Below are 16,601 nucleotides of genomic sequence, written 5' to 3' on the forward strand. Positions count from 1 at the left end.
TCTGCCAGAATAACAATGAGAGCTGTCTTAGCCATTTCTAACTTCGTGAGAGATACAATTTTCATTTTTAAGAATTCAGAGTCAGGAGTTCCCATCATGGATCACTGGAAATGAATGTGACTAGCATCCATGAGGACGCAGGTTCTATTCCTGGCCTCACTCAGTGGGTTAAGGATCCGGTGTTGCCACGAGCTGTGGTGTAGGTCACAGATGCAGCTAGGATCTGACATAGCTGTGACTGTGGCATAGGCCAGTGGCTCTAGCTCTGATTTGACACTTAGCCATATGCCTCAAGGGCAGCCCTAAAAAGACTAAAAAAAAAAAAGAACTTAAAGTCAGCCTGTAATCATTCACTGAAAAAGAAAGTATAAGAAGAACACACATTGGCTTAATCAGTTGGCTTTTGTGTATATATTTATATAAATTTGTTTGAATGCAGTTATAATTGCAAATTGAATTTTTTGTCTAGGGAGTGGGACATCAAGCCACTTCCCACAAAATAATCAGTGGAATAGATGAAATTAGTTGATTGCACACTTTTTTTTTTCCTTTAGCAAAGGAAACCTTGTTTAAATGAAATCTTGTTTGGAAGCCCAATCAGTAAAATGTTTTTTTTTTTTTTTTTTTTTTTTTTTAAATGGAGCAGCTTTGGCGGAAACGGAGGTTACAGGCCCTGAGCCTAGCTCTCTTGGCTGGCATGTGCATCTCAAGAGCGACACAAAGGATGCCCTGGAGACGGTAGCTGAAATAAGCAAATGAGCACATGCAAAGATGCTCACCATCTCTAGCCATTAGGGAAATTCAAATTAAAACCATGAGCTATCACTGCCTACCTATCAGAATACCAAATACCAGCAAGTACAGGGAGAAACAGAATCACTCACACACTCCTGCTGGGAATATAAAATGGTGCAACTATTCTGGAAAATAACTTGATAATTTCTTTAAAAACTAAATACATAAGTAACTACTATACAACCCAACAATTGCACTCCTGGGTATCTACCCCAGAGAAGTGATAACTTACATTTACATACAAGCCTGTACCCAAGTGTTCACACGAGCTCTATTTGTAATAGCCCCCAAATGCAAACAATCAAGATGTCTTGCAACAGATGAATGGTTAATCAAAGCCCAAGTGTGGTACATTCATACTACAGAATACTCCTCAGCAATCAAAAGGAACCAGTTCTTAATATATGCAACAACCTGGGTCAACCTCCAGAGAATTATGCTGTGTGGAGAAAGTCAATCTCAAAATGTTACATTCTGTATGGTTTTATTTATGTAGCACTCTTAAAATGACAAAATTATAGAAGTGGAGAACAGATCAGTTGTTGCCAGGGATTTAGGCTGTGGAAGGGGAAACGGATGTGGCTACAAAACGTCAACAGGAAGGATTCTGATGGTGATGAAAAGGTCTCTTATCTAGTCTGCATCAGCATCAATATGCTGGTTGTAATACGGTACTACAGTTTTGAAAAATGTTGCTATTGGGGAAAACTGGCTAAAAGGCACACAGGCTCTATATTTCATAAAGCTGCATGGGAGTCTACAGTTTTCTTAGACTATGGCAGGCAGAAGTTCCCAGGCCAAGGACTGAACCTGTGCCACAGCAGTAATCAGAGCCACAGTGCTAGATTTAACCTGCAGAGCGACTACAGAACTCCTAACAGTATTTTCTAAGTTATCAAAAAAGGTGACATCTCTAGATACTCCATCTTATGATTCTCAGTAACCCCACAGCTCTTACTTAGATGTCACTTGCCAGTGGGTTTGTCCTGCTCAGAAATGATCCACATTATCACTCAAGAAGCTGTCATGATGCCTTTTAGGCAAATGCCAGGCACCAGTTGAGGTTAAGCTCAACTTTCCTCCTTTCCAATCGAGTCAAAGGCACTTGAGGAGATACCACAATTCAGTACAGGATTCAGTGCTAAAAGTGAACCTGCTGTTTTTTAAGTTCACATCTCTTAACTGAGTATTTAGATGATAAGACAGTGAAAGTAAGCAAGAGATAATCAGTATCAACAGAGACAATTGGTTGTCTGGTTGGCTGGTGTGGCATATACATAACTCCAAAAATGATTTAGGTTGTATTATTTTACAAATATTAAATATGGTTATAGGTAGACTGAATTATGATGCCCCAAAGAGGTTTATGTTCTAATCCCCAAAACCTATGGAATATGTTACATTACATGGCAAAGGAGACTTTGCAAATACGATTAACTTAAAGATTTTTAAAACGGCAAGATGATTCTGGATTATTCAGGTAGGCCCAATGTAATCACAAGAGAGGAAAGAGGCCAGAGACAAAAGGCAGTGTGATGATGGAAGCAGAGATTGGAATGATGTGGCCCTAAGCCAAGGAACGCTGGAAACGGCAAGAGATGGATTCTCCTGTGATACCTCCAGAAGGAATCAGCCCTGTCAATGCCTTGATTGTAGCCCTCCAAGACTCATTTCAGACTTCTGACCCCCAAACTTTAATAAATTTATGTTATCTTAAGCCACAGCATTTGTGGTCGTTTGTTACAGCCACAACAGGAAATGGATAACCTTAATTTACCATACCATAAATTAATGTACCATAAATGTATTAAAGGAGAAGAAAAGAGGAGTTCCTGTTGTGGCTGCAATCCGACTAGGAACCATGAGGTTGAGGGTTTGATCCCTGGCCTCGCTCAGTGGGTTAAGGATCCTGCATTGCTGTGGGCTGCAGTGTAGGTCACAGACGCGGCTCAGACCTGGCATTGCTCTGGCTGTGGCTCCAACTGGACCCCTAGCCTGGGAACCTCCATATGCTATGCGTGTGGCCCTAAAAGCTCAAAAGACAAAAAAATAAAAATAAAAAATAGAGGAGGAGAAAGGAGAAATAAGATAGATTAAGAGCTTTCTCTTATAACTTTATTGAGATATTATTTTGAAGGAAAGATTTACTTCTTATAAACTGTATTAGACTTTGCATTTTAAAACTTACCAAAAAAGACCAGTAAACCCCCATAGCAAGGTGTTGCATCACCTCTAATAACTTGAGTTTTTGAGCTCTGCTGGTAGACTAGCCCATTTTAGGAATCCTTTTAGAACATTTATTAAGCATTTCTGTAATTTGTTTTGGCTTCAGTAAGATTTCAGCTCAATAGCCTTATTTTTCTCTATTTACATTTTGGAAAACCAGGAGTCAAGTGAATTACAATAGATTTATTTAGAGCTGTCCATGCTCTTCTCTCTTTTTTCCTCTGTATCATACTTATGTTTTCTGGCATCACTTCCTTTTCTGGGAAATCACCACTGATTCATTCAACACATAGTTTACTGATTGTATACATACACACACATACATATAACAGAAATTAAATTATCACCATTATTTACAGTATACGCATCAGAATAGCAAAAGTTCTGGTTTTCAAAAATGTGAAATTCAGAACATATCATACCCTAGAAAGATTCTTTAGGATATTATTAAACAGTAGTTTGAAAGCATTCAGAAAAGACATTGTGATCCTCAGCAATCAGGAAAGTAGTTTTCCGGTGGCTTCTAGCATGACTAATACAGGTGGACGTAGCATGAACCTACCATTGTATTGTTCTTTCATCCCAATGCACTCCACATCTCACAGGCTCTAACTGGTGTTAGACTGTTTTCCAGAGTTCCTAGTAACATGTGAATGACTGGATCTGAAACAATGTTCTTACCAAGATTATGTATGCGGGGTTTTAAAAAAAATTGCTGTACACTTTGTAAATTTGCCACACAAGTTTACAAACTGTAGCATATTCGAGTAGCCCTCCAGAATCCTTCTATACCATCTGCTTGAACATCCATAGGGAATGGAGACCTATCCCCAACCTATCCATGAGCCATTCCATTTACACAGAGCTAAACGCTGCCTCTGTTGAACAAAGAGCTAAAGGCTGCTATTTCACATCAACTCTCTGTACATTTGTAATAATAAATTAAATTCTACCTCTCTATTTTAACACTTCAAGATAGCTATCAGGACCTCCTGCCAAAATATTCTTTCTTCCAAGTTAAACCTCCATTTTTTTCTTCACTATCTTTCACAAGAAAATGTTTTTTTGTTTGTTTTTGTTTTGTTTTGTTTTTTTAGGGCCGAATTCGAGGCATATAGAAGTTCCAAGGCTAGGAGTCAAATTGGAGCAACAGCTGCCAGCCTACACCACAGCCATGGCAACATGGGATCCAAGCTGTGTCTACAACCTATAACACAGCTAACAGCAACTCGGGATCCTTAACCCACTGAGCGAAGACAGAGATTGAACCACCATCCTCATCGATACCAGTCGGGTTTGTTATCGCTGAGCCACAATGGGAACGCCTCACAGGACACTAGTCATTAGGGAAATGCAAATCAAAAGCACACTGAGATACCACCTCACACTTAGTAGATCAGTTAATATTAAAAAACCCAAAAAAAACCAAAACAAAAAAACAATAAGCCATAGTAAGTATTGGGGAGAACGTGGAGAAACTGGAACCCTCATATGTTGCTGATGGAAATAGAAAGTGGTGCAGCCACTTTGGAAAAGTTTGGCAGTTCCTCAAAATATTAAAAAAGTTACTATATAGCCCAACATTTTACTCCAAGGTATACACCCAAGAGAAACTAAAACACACATCCACTTAAAACTCATACACAATGTTCATAGCAGCATTATTCACAGTAGCTAAAAAGTGAAAACGACCCCCTAAAAACAACCCATTCATTAAATAAAGAACAGAATGTGGTATATCCATACAATGGAACATTATTCAGTGATAAGAAGAGTAAAGCAATGAAAACAATGAAGTTTTGATATGCTACAACATATAAACCTTGAAAATATGGTTAATGGGTTACACAAAAGCCTCCAGTCACTCACACACTCACACACACACACTAACACAAACCTATGTTGTATGATTCCATTAGTATGGAATGTCTACAATAAACCAGCTCATAGACAAAGTGGGTTAGTGGGGGCAGAGGCTGGAAGGAGAGGGAAATGGGGAGTGACTGCTAATGGGTGTGGGGTTTCTTTTTAGAGTGATGAGTAAGTTCTCAAGTCAGATAGTAGCAATGGTTGCACAAGTCTGAGAATTTACTAAAACCCCATAAATTGTATATTTTAAAGGGTAAACATATGGCATATCTCAAAGCTGTTAAAACAAAGATGCTGAACAGCTTTTATAATGTTGCTTTATCATTTACTCTCTCTCAGGCCTCATTCATATCAATGTGATTGTGAAATGAAATTTAAGGCATATAACACAGAATCTCCCATTTAGAGAAGTGAAAACTTCAAAATAATAATTCAAGGAATTTTGAAACATGTCATATTAAACACATTAAACCAAACTATTGAAAGCATGAAGTTGAAAAACAATAAATATTAGGCCTAAAAATGTGTTTAATGACTACAAAGCTTAGTTAAAATTTTTGATAAATTAAAAACATGGCAAACTGAAAGCAAAACATACTGGTGTTTATTTTATTAGTCTCAAACATTATGAAAAGAACTAAAATAGTTTATTTGATTTGGCTAAACATATATTAATTACTTTTAAAGCACAGCCTTAAAACAGCATGTTTAGAATGGCTGTCCAGTGATTTAGAACTAATTACCAAATATTCTTTTGCTGGAACTTTACATTTGTTTTACTGAAGTTTGCTAATCTAGTTAACAAACTCAACCATAGCATATTTCTAGCATAGTTTCGATAAAATGTGTCACACACACATACTTTTCCTTACGTTTAAAATAGTTAATAGGAAATTCTTATATTGCCCAGGAAAAGAAATTTGTCTTCAGGAAGTTTATTGTAGAGTATGGTAGAGAGTGTATTTTTATTCTCAGGAATAAAAATTGTGAGGCGCTAAGCAAGCAGACTGATGAAAGAAGTAGTTGAAATAGGATGAAATTTCAATTAAGGACTCAGCAGAGCCCACAGGAGCTCAAGAGCTGAGATGGTCCTTCAAGCTGCCCCAAATGAAGGTAAGAGACCCGGATTTCTGTACACTGACCTTGACCAGTCATTGGATATAGGCTACCCCTGGAGGTGGGCATACCTTTGGTGAGGCAATTCTCATCACCTGGGGGAGGGATTAGCTATGAACCATCTCAAGTAACATGCCTGCAACCCCGAAGATGAGTGACTTGGACCAGAGGGGGCATCTGGACAGGGTATCACAGTGCCCTCTGCAGTTCACCCCTCACACCACACCGCATGGATTCAGCTGCTTTGTATAAACCATTTGTTTGCTCTGGTACAGCTTCCTTGGGATTCTGGTTGGTCTCTTTTCTTTGAGAACCTGATAGGATAAAATTAGTGGGATGACGTATAATCCCACTACAGCAGTTGAGCTCAGAACTGCATGCAATGCTTCTCTACTTCACATCCCCAATCCTCCTCACCCGTGGCTAGAATGTCAGCTAGTCTAGGTACCTGCTCAGGTGACTCAGATCCTCCTTACTGTGTGACCCTAACCTCTGCTCACTATGTCCTCCTCAGGGCACTTGCTGCTTTACTGTCAAGGTCAGCAGGACAACACTAAAAGATGCCCAGGGGACCATGAGAAACAAAGTTCCTCTTCCCTTCCCTGTTGTGTAAGAGCAGTGCTGCCTTCTGTAGAACGTGTGGTTGTCTGCAATGCAGTCCAAAAGCACTGCTAGATTCTCCCACTGGGAAGTCAGCACTGAGAGGGCTGCCACCCTTTGACTACTTTCTCCACGTGTCGCACAGTATGGTTCTCGATGTTTCAATGGACACTGAGCACACAGACATGCTTTTGAATTGCATGCCCTATATCTTTTTAACCCAGTGTTGATGACCCGAACACCAACACGTTATTTTAGAAATGTTTACAAGTTCTCCAAAAATGGAGACTCTCTTCAGGAGAAACATCCTCTCCTCTTTTCCCACATTAGCTAAGCTATTTGAGAACAAGTGGTCACATTAACCTTCTTCCAAAGGAGTAGCTTAATCTTTAAATGGACCAAGGAGGGAATTTCATTCCATGGGCACTACCTACCAGTTTCCAACATAAAGATTATCGATATTTATTTAGCCAGGATGCATCTAGTATCTCTGTCTATGCCATACTGGTTGTTAAATATTTGTCTACCACACCTGCATTTAATCATTTAAAAGGCAAGTTGTAGATACACAAAGTTGATCATTCTTTCTGGCACCAAAAACAAAGAACCCAATCTGGAATCTATAGAGAACTCACAAAAGCACTGACCTCAGGTTTACCTCTGTTACTGACTTAAATGCTTCAGTACACAAAAGTATTTCATTTCTTTTTTTCATTTCTTTTTTCATTTCTTTTCTTTTCTTTCTTTCTTTTTTTTTTTTTTTTTGATAGACTGTCAGGCTATCTACTTCGTGCTAAATCCAACACTGGTCAATTTCAGATTATTATTATTTTTTTTTTGTCCCACATCTATTCCAATTATTGATTCAAAACAAAATACACTCTTGACTTTTTTCCTCCACACATTTTTCGGGAAAATTTTTGCCAATAGGCTAATCAAGTAGACTATATGGGAACACATCTAGTTTTATCAGCTCCTTTAAAATATGCAGACGTGCAGTAATACAAAAACATTACCCTAATTAGGAGAGCCAAAAGAAAAGGTTAAATTGGAATTTTTTTTTTTTGAGGCAGTGCTATATTTTAAAAGTCCAGAGTAGTTTATTTCTATTTACTTTGTGTGTGTGTGTGTGTCTTTTCAGGGCTGCACCCACAGCATATGGAGGTTCCCAGGCTAGGGGTCCAACTGGAGCTGTAGCTGCCAGTCTACACCAAAGCCACAGCAATGAGGGATCCAAGGTGCGCCTGTGATCTACACCACAGCTCACGGCAACACTGGATCCTTAACCTACTGAGTGAGGCCAGGGATTGAACCTGCATCCTCATGCATACTCGTCAGGTTGGTTAACCCCTGAGATGTGACGGGAACTCCCTATTGTTCTACACTTTCAAATGCAGGATGCCTTGAATTGACATGACTTTATTTAATATTTAAGGGGCATGGTATCTTGTTGTGTGTCTCACATAATTAAAAGAAAGAATACACCTTTGAAAAACATTCCCATCTAGCCTTTGATTATGCACAATTTCTCAGAAAATCTGACCAATCCCAGTTCCCAGAGGCAGTCTATGCAGATAATCTATTTTAGCCTTAACATAAGACTAAAAGACTCACTTCCTATTTCCAAAGAAATGGGAGAATCTTCTCTTTCCTCCTAAGAGGTAGGTCTGCCTACTAGTTAAAAGCAATAAAAGCAAGATTTAATCAGTCTCCTGTCCTTCCTGTGGAAGAGACTGGAGAGGCCCCTCCCCAGCCATTCGGGTTTACCCCACTGACTGCAGGCTGGGCAGTCTGCTTGCAGAGGGAGGGGTGGAGTTATTCAGGTAGCCTGAGCATCCCCAAGGAAACCAGGTAGAGGATCCTGGATCAAGATGATGGATGAATAGGACATAGCTCACATTCTCCCACAAACACATCCAAAAAAAAAAAACCCACAGAACATCTATTGAAGGCTGGCAGAAGACATTGGACTTCCAAAAAAGGGCAAGAAAACCTCCACATAACTGGGTAGGAAAAGGAAAAATAAAGAGAGCGAGAAGAGGAAAAAAAGGAATCAGGATAGGACCAGCACTCCTGAGAGGGAGCTGTGAAAGTGGAAAGGAATTCACACAGTGGGAGGCCACCTAACTGAGGAGAGATCAGCTGGACAGACAGGGAGCCTCAAAGCCTCTGCAAAAAGCACAATGGCCAGTCTGAGGAGGGCAAAGCACAGATGATTGTACCACCACAGAGATGACTAGTACCACCGCCGGGCCCACAGCCTGAGTCACTTGGGCTGGGGGCTGAGGGTCAGGCTTCAGAGATCACTCCTAGGGAGAGGACTATGGTTGACTATGTGGAAACAGCCTGAGGAGGCTAGGGAACTGTGTGCCACCACTGAGGGCGTATGGGAGGAGGAAGGCCCTGGGCCCACCAGAGAAGCAAGGAGCCACTGGAGAGTGGGGGGTAGGGGAGCAGGACTACCATAGGAATTTCTTTCCTGCACACGTGTGGGTTCTCAGGTGGTAGGGTGCCCCTTGTGCAGACTACTGGGGTAGATGCAAACCACCACAGCCGTCTCAGACTCCAGAGGTGCTAACACCCCCAGTCACCCCAGGGGTTGACACCACGGAGGGCCCTGCAACCAAATGCCACCTATTGCCCCTACATCCTGGGAATGCACATGCCCCACCATTGCCAAGGGCCCCAGGCACTCCCCCTACCTCCCTGGGGGTCACTGCCACTGCCAAGGGCCAGGCAACAAGATGCCCATTGTCCCCACCTCCCTGGAAATAAGTGTAGGCTATACACCAGCACATGCCTATCAAGGGGATAATGGCCGGCACACTCTGAAAGAGACAGCAAAGATACAAACCAAAAGCAGCCCTCACACCAAAAAAATAGTAAGCCATAACAAAATACCCAGGGATGCTCCTACATATAAATAGCCCTCTAAGACCATAGTAGATAATTGTTTTCCCTAAACTCATAGAGTAAGTATATAAACAAAATGAGGAAGCACAGGAACCATTCCCAGTTAAAAGAACAGAATTCCCCTGAAGGAGCAAACAAGGCAACAGACCTCTGCAATCTAACAGACACTGAGTTCAAAAAGGAGGTAATAATTAGGAGTTCCCATTGTGGTGCAGCAGAAATGAATCTGACTAGTATCCATGAGGACACAGGTTTGATCCCTGGCCTTTGCTCTAGTGTGTTAAGGATCTGCTGTTACTGTGTGCTGTGGTGTAGATCGCAGATCTACGCAGCATGGATCTGGTGTTGCTGTGGCTGTGGCGTGGGCCAGCAGCTACAACTCTGATTAGACCCCTATCCTGGGAACCTCCATATGCCACGGATATGGCCCTAAAAAGCAAAAAACAAAAACAAAACTAAAGGAATTAAGAATGGATATGAACAGTAATGCAGATTACTTTAGAAAGGAACTAGAAACTTTGAGGAGCCAAGAAAAATTAGAAAATTCATTTGCAGATATGAAAGCTGAGTTAAAGACATTGAATAGCAAAATGAATAACGTAGAGGAATGAATAAGTGACTTAGAATATAGAATAATGGAAATCACCCAATCAGAACAATAGCCAAATGAAAAAAAATGAAAGCAATATAAGAGACCTATGGGATAATATAAAGCAGGCCAATCTACTCATAATAGGGATCCCAAAAGAGGAAGAAAGAGAAAAGGGGATTGAAAATGTATTTGAAGAAATTATGGCTGAAAACTTTCCAAATCTATAGGAAACAGATATCAACATATAGGAAGCACAGAGGGACCCAAACTAGTTGAACCCAAACAGACCCACATCAAGACATATTATAATAAAAATGGTAAAAGTTAAAGAGAGGATTCTAAACACAGCAAGAGAAAAACAAAATTAATTACAAGGGAACCCCCATAACGCTATCAGCTGATTTTTCTATAGAAACACTACAGGCCAGAAGAGTGTGGCAAGAAATATTCAAAGCTCTAAAACTGAAAAAAACTTCAACCTAGAATACTCTACCCAGCAATATTATCATTTAAAATAGGAGGAATCAAGAATTTCTCAGACAAGTAAAAACTAAAAGAATATAGCAATACTAAAGTTCTCCTAAAAGAGAAAATTCCCTTGGGGCATAGAGTGTTAAAGATATGGCATTGCCAAAGCTGTGGCGCAGGTCCCAGCTATGGTGCGAGTTCAATCCCTGGTCCAGGAACTTCCACATGCCACAGGTGTGTCCAGAAGAAAAAAAGAAAAGAAATACTGAAAAGTATCCTCTAAATAATAAAGAAGTCAGATATAGGATGGAGGAAATCACAATTGGAAACTAGTCACTTAAATGAGCCAGTATACAGATCAAAAACAAACCCCAAAACCCAAACCTGTTTGTAAAAGTGATGATAAACACAAGGAACCAGCAAAAGGATAAAAATGAAGATGTAAAAAAGGGCATCAAAATCATAAAATGTGGGGAAGCAGAGTAAGAAAATCTAGACTTTTTTTTTTTTTTAAAGAATGTTTGAGCCTATATGACCATCAGTCTAAAGAAAGCAGATCTAGGAAGGGGTTTAACATACTTGAAAAACAGGGCAACCACAAATAAAAAACAAACCATACATTCACTAAAACCAAAAAAAAAAAAATAGGACACGAGTATAAAATAAAAGGAAATAATCTAACAACAACAACAACAAAAGGAACAAAGGAGAAAGAGAATCAGCTGGAAAACAAGGTTAAACATGGCAATAATTATGTTTGTAAGAATAATTACCTTAAATGTCAGTGGACTGAATGCTCCAATCAAAAGACATAGAGTGGCAGACTGGATAAAAAAAAAAACCAAGAGCCTACAATATGCTGCCTACAAGGGACCCGTCTTAGGACAAGGGACACACATAGATTCAAGGTGAGGGGACGGGGAAAGATAGTTCACGCAAATGAAAATGATAAGAAAGTGGAGTTACAATGTCATCAGACAAAATAGACTTTAAAACAAAGGCCATAAAGAAAGATAAAGAATGACACTAATGATAAAAGAATCAATTCAAGAAGAGGATATACCTGTCAAGATATGCCCCTAATATAGGAGCACCCCTAAATACATACAACAAATACTAACAGACACAAAAGGAGAAACTGATGGGAGTACTGTAATAGTAGCAGACTTTGACACCCCACTCACACCAACAGACAGACCTTTTAGAGAGAAAAATCAACAAGACAACAGAGATCCTAAATGACGCAATAGAACAGTTAGACTTAAGTGATATTTTCAGGACACTACATCCAAAAAAGTAAATTTTCCAGAATATAAGTTTTCAAAGGCACATGGAATATTCTCTAGGAATGACCACATACTGGGGCACAAAACTAATCTCAACCAATTTAAGAGGACAGAAATTATTCCAAGCATCTTTTCTGGCCACAATGGCAGGAAGCTAGCAATCAAGTACAGGGGAGAAAAATGTGAAAAAACTGACAACATGGAAACTAAACAACATGCTACTAAAAAAACCGAGTCAACAAGGAAATCAAAAAGGAAATTTAAAAATATGGAGACAAATTACAATGAAAACAAAACCATACAAAATCTATGGGATGCAGCAGAAATAGTTCTTAGAGGGAAGTTCATAGTGTTACAGGCCCAAGGAACCCAGGTGCCTCCAGGGGCACAGGGGCCACTAGTGGGTCTTAGTTCCTGACCACTTGGCTCCCAGGCCACCTGAGACATAGCCACTAGGTTTATTCTGTCAGTAAAGCCAGCCACACACAGTCTTGATCTTTAGGAAGAGCGACCAGATATTCACAAGCTAGTTGCCTGGGCATCCAGTTATCACTTAAGATGTTATCACAGGAAGTCAATTTTATTCTTACATTTCAAATATAATGTTGATGCTTAAATGCCAACTGGAAAAAATGTTGAGCTCCATCTGGCAGCAGACAGCCTCATGAGAACAAGGGAGGCATGCTAACTGATATAAACCATACTCTTGAGAGTTCCCAGATAAAATTGTACCCTCATTTCATGTCATCCTGCCTCCTTCTCTCAGACTCCCAAACCGCCATCCCTACCCACCCCTCACCCCTGCTGGGGGTCCCAATACAGTACTTCCAATTCTAATTGTTTAGCTGGCTATGTGATCTTGAATAAGTTGTTTCTTTGAATCTGTTTCTTTATCTGTGGAATGGGTATAGTAATATCTAGCCCACAGATATTAGTGACATAACCAAAGGACCTACACTCAGGTACTCAGTAAATGCTAGCTAAAGCCAAAATTCCACTCTCTAAAGAATAAAGTCTTAGAAAGTCTTAGAAGACTGAAACTCCAAACGTACAAGCCTCATTTTATTTTCCATATAAGAAATTTGTCTTTCTCAATTGCCCCAACATTTCATCTACACATGTTGTATGAACCAAATGATTTAAACATGAAGTTAATTGAACATGTATAACACAAGTCACATTTATTCTAAGTTCTTTTCAGAGAATTAAGGAGGCAAAAGAAAAAGTTGCAACACTGATGTTAAATCATAATCTGGTTTTAATATCTTTTGTTGATAAAGACCTTAATTGTATAAATAATTAGTCTATATTTCCTATTGAAATTATTCAACTAAATTTTTGCCATTTAGAAATGTTATTACTAATGTTTTAAGACATTACATCATCTAAAGTATTCACTTCTTCAGTTTTAAAGAGTGATATTAAAACAATGCCATGGCCCTATGTGTTACTGATTGAGCAACTATCTACTAAACAGGTATAACGTTTTGCCTTATAAAGGGAAAGAATTTCAGCCAATGGTTATTCCTATTTGACCTGGCTGAAGTTGAACCTATGTGACAACTTTGTTAAATGAAATGTAGTAACTCAGACCCTTTTAAATCTTTTTTTAGCAATTACCATATTTCTACCATCTCTGTCTCACAAAAAAGACTTTTATTCTATATACTCAGCTTAATTTAAATTATGGGTGGTAGCACATGATACATTTGCCTTAACTTTGCATGGCACTAAGATGATACATTATATTATAATGAGAATCAAACTGTAATCAATGAGAATGTCAAAGCATTTAAGTGTACTTATTTAAAAAAATTTTTTTTTCATTTAAATGTATTTAAACCTGCCCCTCTTAGAATGGTTGATGCAGTTCCTTCTTTGAAAATTGTTTGATAATGGAGCCCCCTTGTGGGGAGTTAATAGTACTTCAGTCTGTCAAGTGACAGGTAAAATGCTATTTTAATTTTTTCCCCCTTCACAGTGGCAGCATACATACTAGTGCTCCCAAGAAAATATGTACCTGCCTGTGTTTGACTATCAGAGAAGAGTGAACTCTGCTCTCTCTCCTTTGTTTTGTCTGTCATCCTTATAGCTAAAAGTAAAGCAGGGGTAACTTTTTTTCCCCCTTAAGTTGATTGTTAAGTTCTTAGGAGAAGAAGACAACAAGGTGAGTGATGACTGTTGACTTTGGTACTGGCACACATAGTGGACCCGTGAAAACACATTAGATTAATTGGGTGTGTGTTTTGCCTTGATCTAGCAGAAATTATTTCTCCACTTTTAACCAGAGAGCTTATTTCTGAGAATAAAGGTGGCCTAATTTAACAAAGAAAGCCCAGTGCTTTAGGAAAGAGATACCAGCCATTCAGATCAGGCAGCTCAACTTCATGAATGAACCTAATAACAATTGCTAGATTCCAGTGGCTTCTGCTGTCTTGACTGATGATACAGGGAGATCCAGCTGAAGAAGCAACAGTCAGGGACTAGGGAGCAGTGATATAAGATTATCCTCCACTCCTTCATTCATATATGGAAAGGATAAAACAGTATATAAATACTAAAATGTATCTAAATCCAAAAGAGCTAATATAACACTATGATTAAAAGAGAAAAGGTAGGAGTTCCCCTCATGGCTCAGTGGTAACAAACCCGACTAATATCCATGAGGATGCAGGTTTGATTTCTGCCCTCGCTCAATGGGTTAAGGATCCAGCATCGCCGTAAGCTGTGGTGTAGGCGGCAGACATGGCTTGGATGCCACGTTGCTGTGGCTGTGGTGTAGGCTGGCAGCTGCAGCTCCGTTTCTACCCCTAGCCTAGGAACTTCCATATGCTGCAGGTGCAGCCCTAAAAAGACAAATAAAAAATGAAAAGGTAAAGACTGGCTTACAGTTTGACTGAATTTTTCCATATATATAAATTTTTAAAACTACTCAAACATACCATTTAGAACTATTCCTATCACAGTATGTTTTCAGGGGCCCAGACCAGGAACTCAGGCCTCACTCCAAGGCTACTGGGCAAAAAAGACAATACCTCCCAGACAACAGGCCTGAAAAAGCTGAGAGTCCATCACAGTAAAGAAATAGGTCAATGATTTTACTCAGTCCAAGGTCAAGTGGAGGGACCTGCCCCTCTCTTCAACAGAGACCCCAAATAGTGCTCTTTTTGGTTTATTTTTATCATGTACTTTAAAAATATAAGAGTATTTTAAAAATATAATGGGATCAATTATTTAACTGAAGAACCCTATAATTATACTGTTTTGTAAAAAATCATTTAGAATTATTTAATAAACATATTTTCAGATTTCAGTGCAAGGTTGTTTTTCAAAAATGAGATTACTAAATATATTTTTCTTTAATGAAACTTGCAGCTATAAATTGTATTAAATATAGATTTCATGATAAAAATCAGCACTTATTGCCCATTTATTCTGAGCAGGCATCATGCTAAGAGCCCTTTATGCATATGAATTCTATAAATTATTCCATCTTTCTGCCTTTGGCTATTTTTCATAGCAGAGCCCAAGTAGGAAAAGGTGGTCTTCCCAAGCTGAGAATGTAGAGGTCAGAGTTCAAGGCAGCTGGCCTGACTGGCATTTGCAGAACCAGTGTATTAGGGGAAAAAAGGAGTTATGTGCTGGGAGAAGTCTGCATGGGGGTTCTCCCATAGATATTTGTTATAGAACATATGTGTACATATATATATAAAAAAAAAAACTACCACAAGGTCTAAGAAAGTGACTACTATAGAACTGGGAGATGAAGGAACACAGACACCTGAAATTATACTGGACTGAATGATGTTGGAGTGATAGTCCAGAGTGGAGAGATTTCACAAAGCATATTGGCTGTTTAAAGGCAAAACAAAGACCATAACTTGACAATGAAAATCATGCCTCAAAATAAGTCATAATCTAGGACTAAGGACCAAACTAGACTGGCTCAAAGTTTGAAAGGAGATTAAAAAAAAAAAAAGAGAAAAGAGATCCACTAGTAGTTTAGTAAAATATTCTTTAAAGGAAAACAAAAATCCATATCTACAATGCACTGTCTCAGTGTCAAACATATAACCAAAGATAACTAGACAAGGGGGGGAAAAAAGGAAAGGAAATACAAACTGTAATCCAGTTAGAAGCAGTATCAAGAACTTCCAATAGATTAAAAGTTTCAAACAGCATAAAACACCTATTATGCTGAGCTTAAAGGAAAAGACAGACATAGCGAAGGAACGTGTGGGGACTCTCTGCAGAGAACCAGAAATTTATTTTCACAATATATGTTTCCTATTTTAGAACTTCATATGGAGTCATAAAACATGTACTCTTTTGTATCCAGATTTTTCTCTGGGCAAAATGCCAAGCATTCATCCATGTTATTGTGTGGCTGATAATTTATCACAAAGTAAACAATGAAGGAGATGTTTAAGCCTAACTGTAGAATCAGGTGATTACAATAGCTACAAATGTAGTGATACATTATTTTCTTCACAGCTCATTACCTTAAGAAGTGGAGCAAATTGTGATGTAGTTCTCTTAAATGGTGAATACTGCTCAATAAAAATCTAAAACATGCATACTTTTTTTATTTATAAAATAGTTGCAATTAAATAAACTTCCCAGGATATATTAAAACATGTTTACAACACTGAGTTTCTATGAAGACTTGATCAGAAGTTATAAAATTACATAATGATTCATAGATTTATTAGCTACTTTGATGTTTAGTGGGCTAT

General features: G+C 38.8%; 1 long non-coding RNA gene across 1 annotated transcript in view; it reads right to left on the reverse strand.

Annotated features, from left to right (window-relative positions):
• LOC102167425 overlaps positions 1-16,601 on the reverse strand; it is a 90,090-nt gene that overhangs the window by 67,234 nt on the left and 6,255 nt on the right. The gene's annotated exons all lie outside the window — the stretch shown is intronic.

This window comes from Sus scrofa, chromosome 1 (assembly GCF_000003025.6).
Source record: "Sus scrofa isolate TJ Tabasco breed Duroc chromosome 1, Sscrofa11.1, whole genome shotgun sequence".
Classification (NCBI taxonomy): domain Eukaryota; kingdom Metazoa; phylum Chordata; class Mammalia; order Artiodactyla; family Suidae; genus Sus; species Sus scrofa.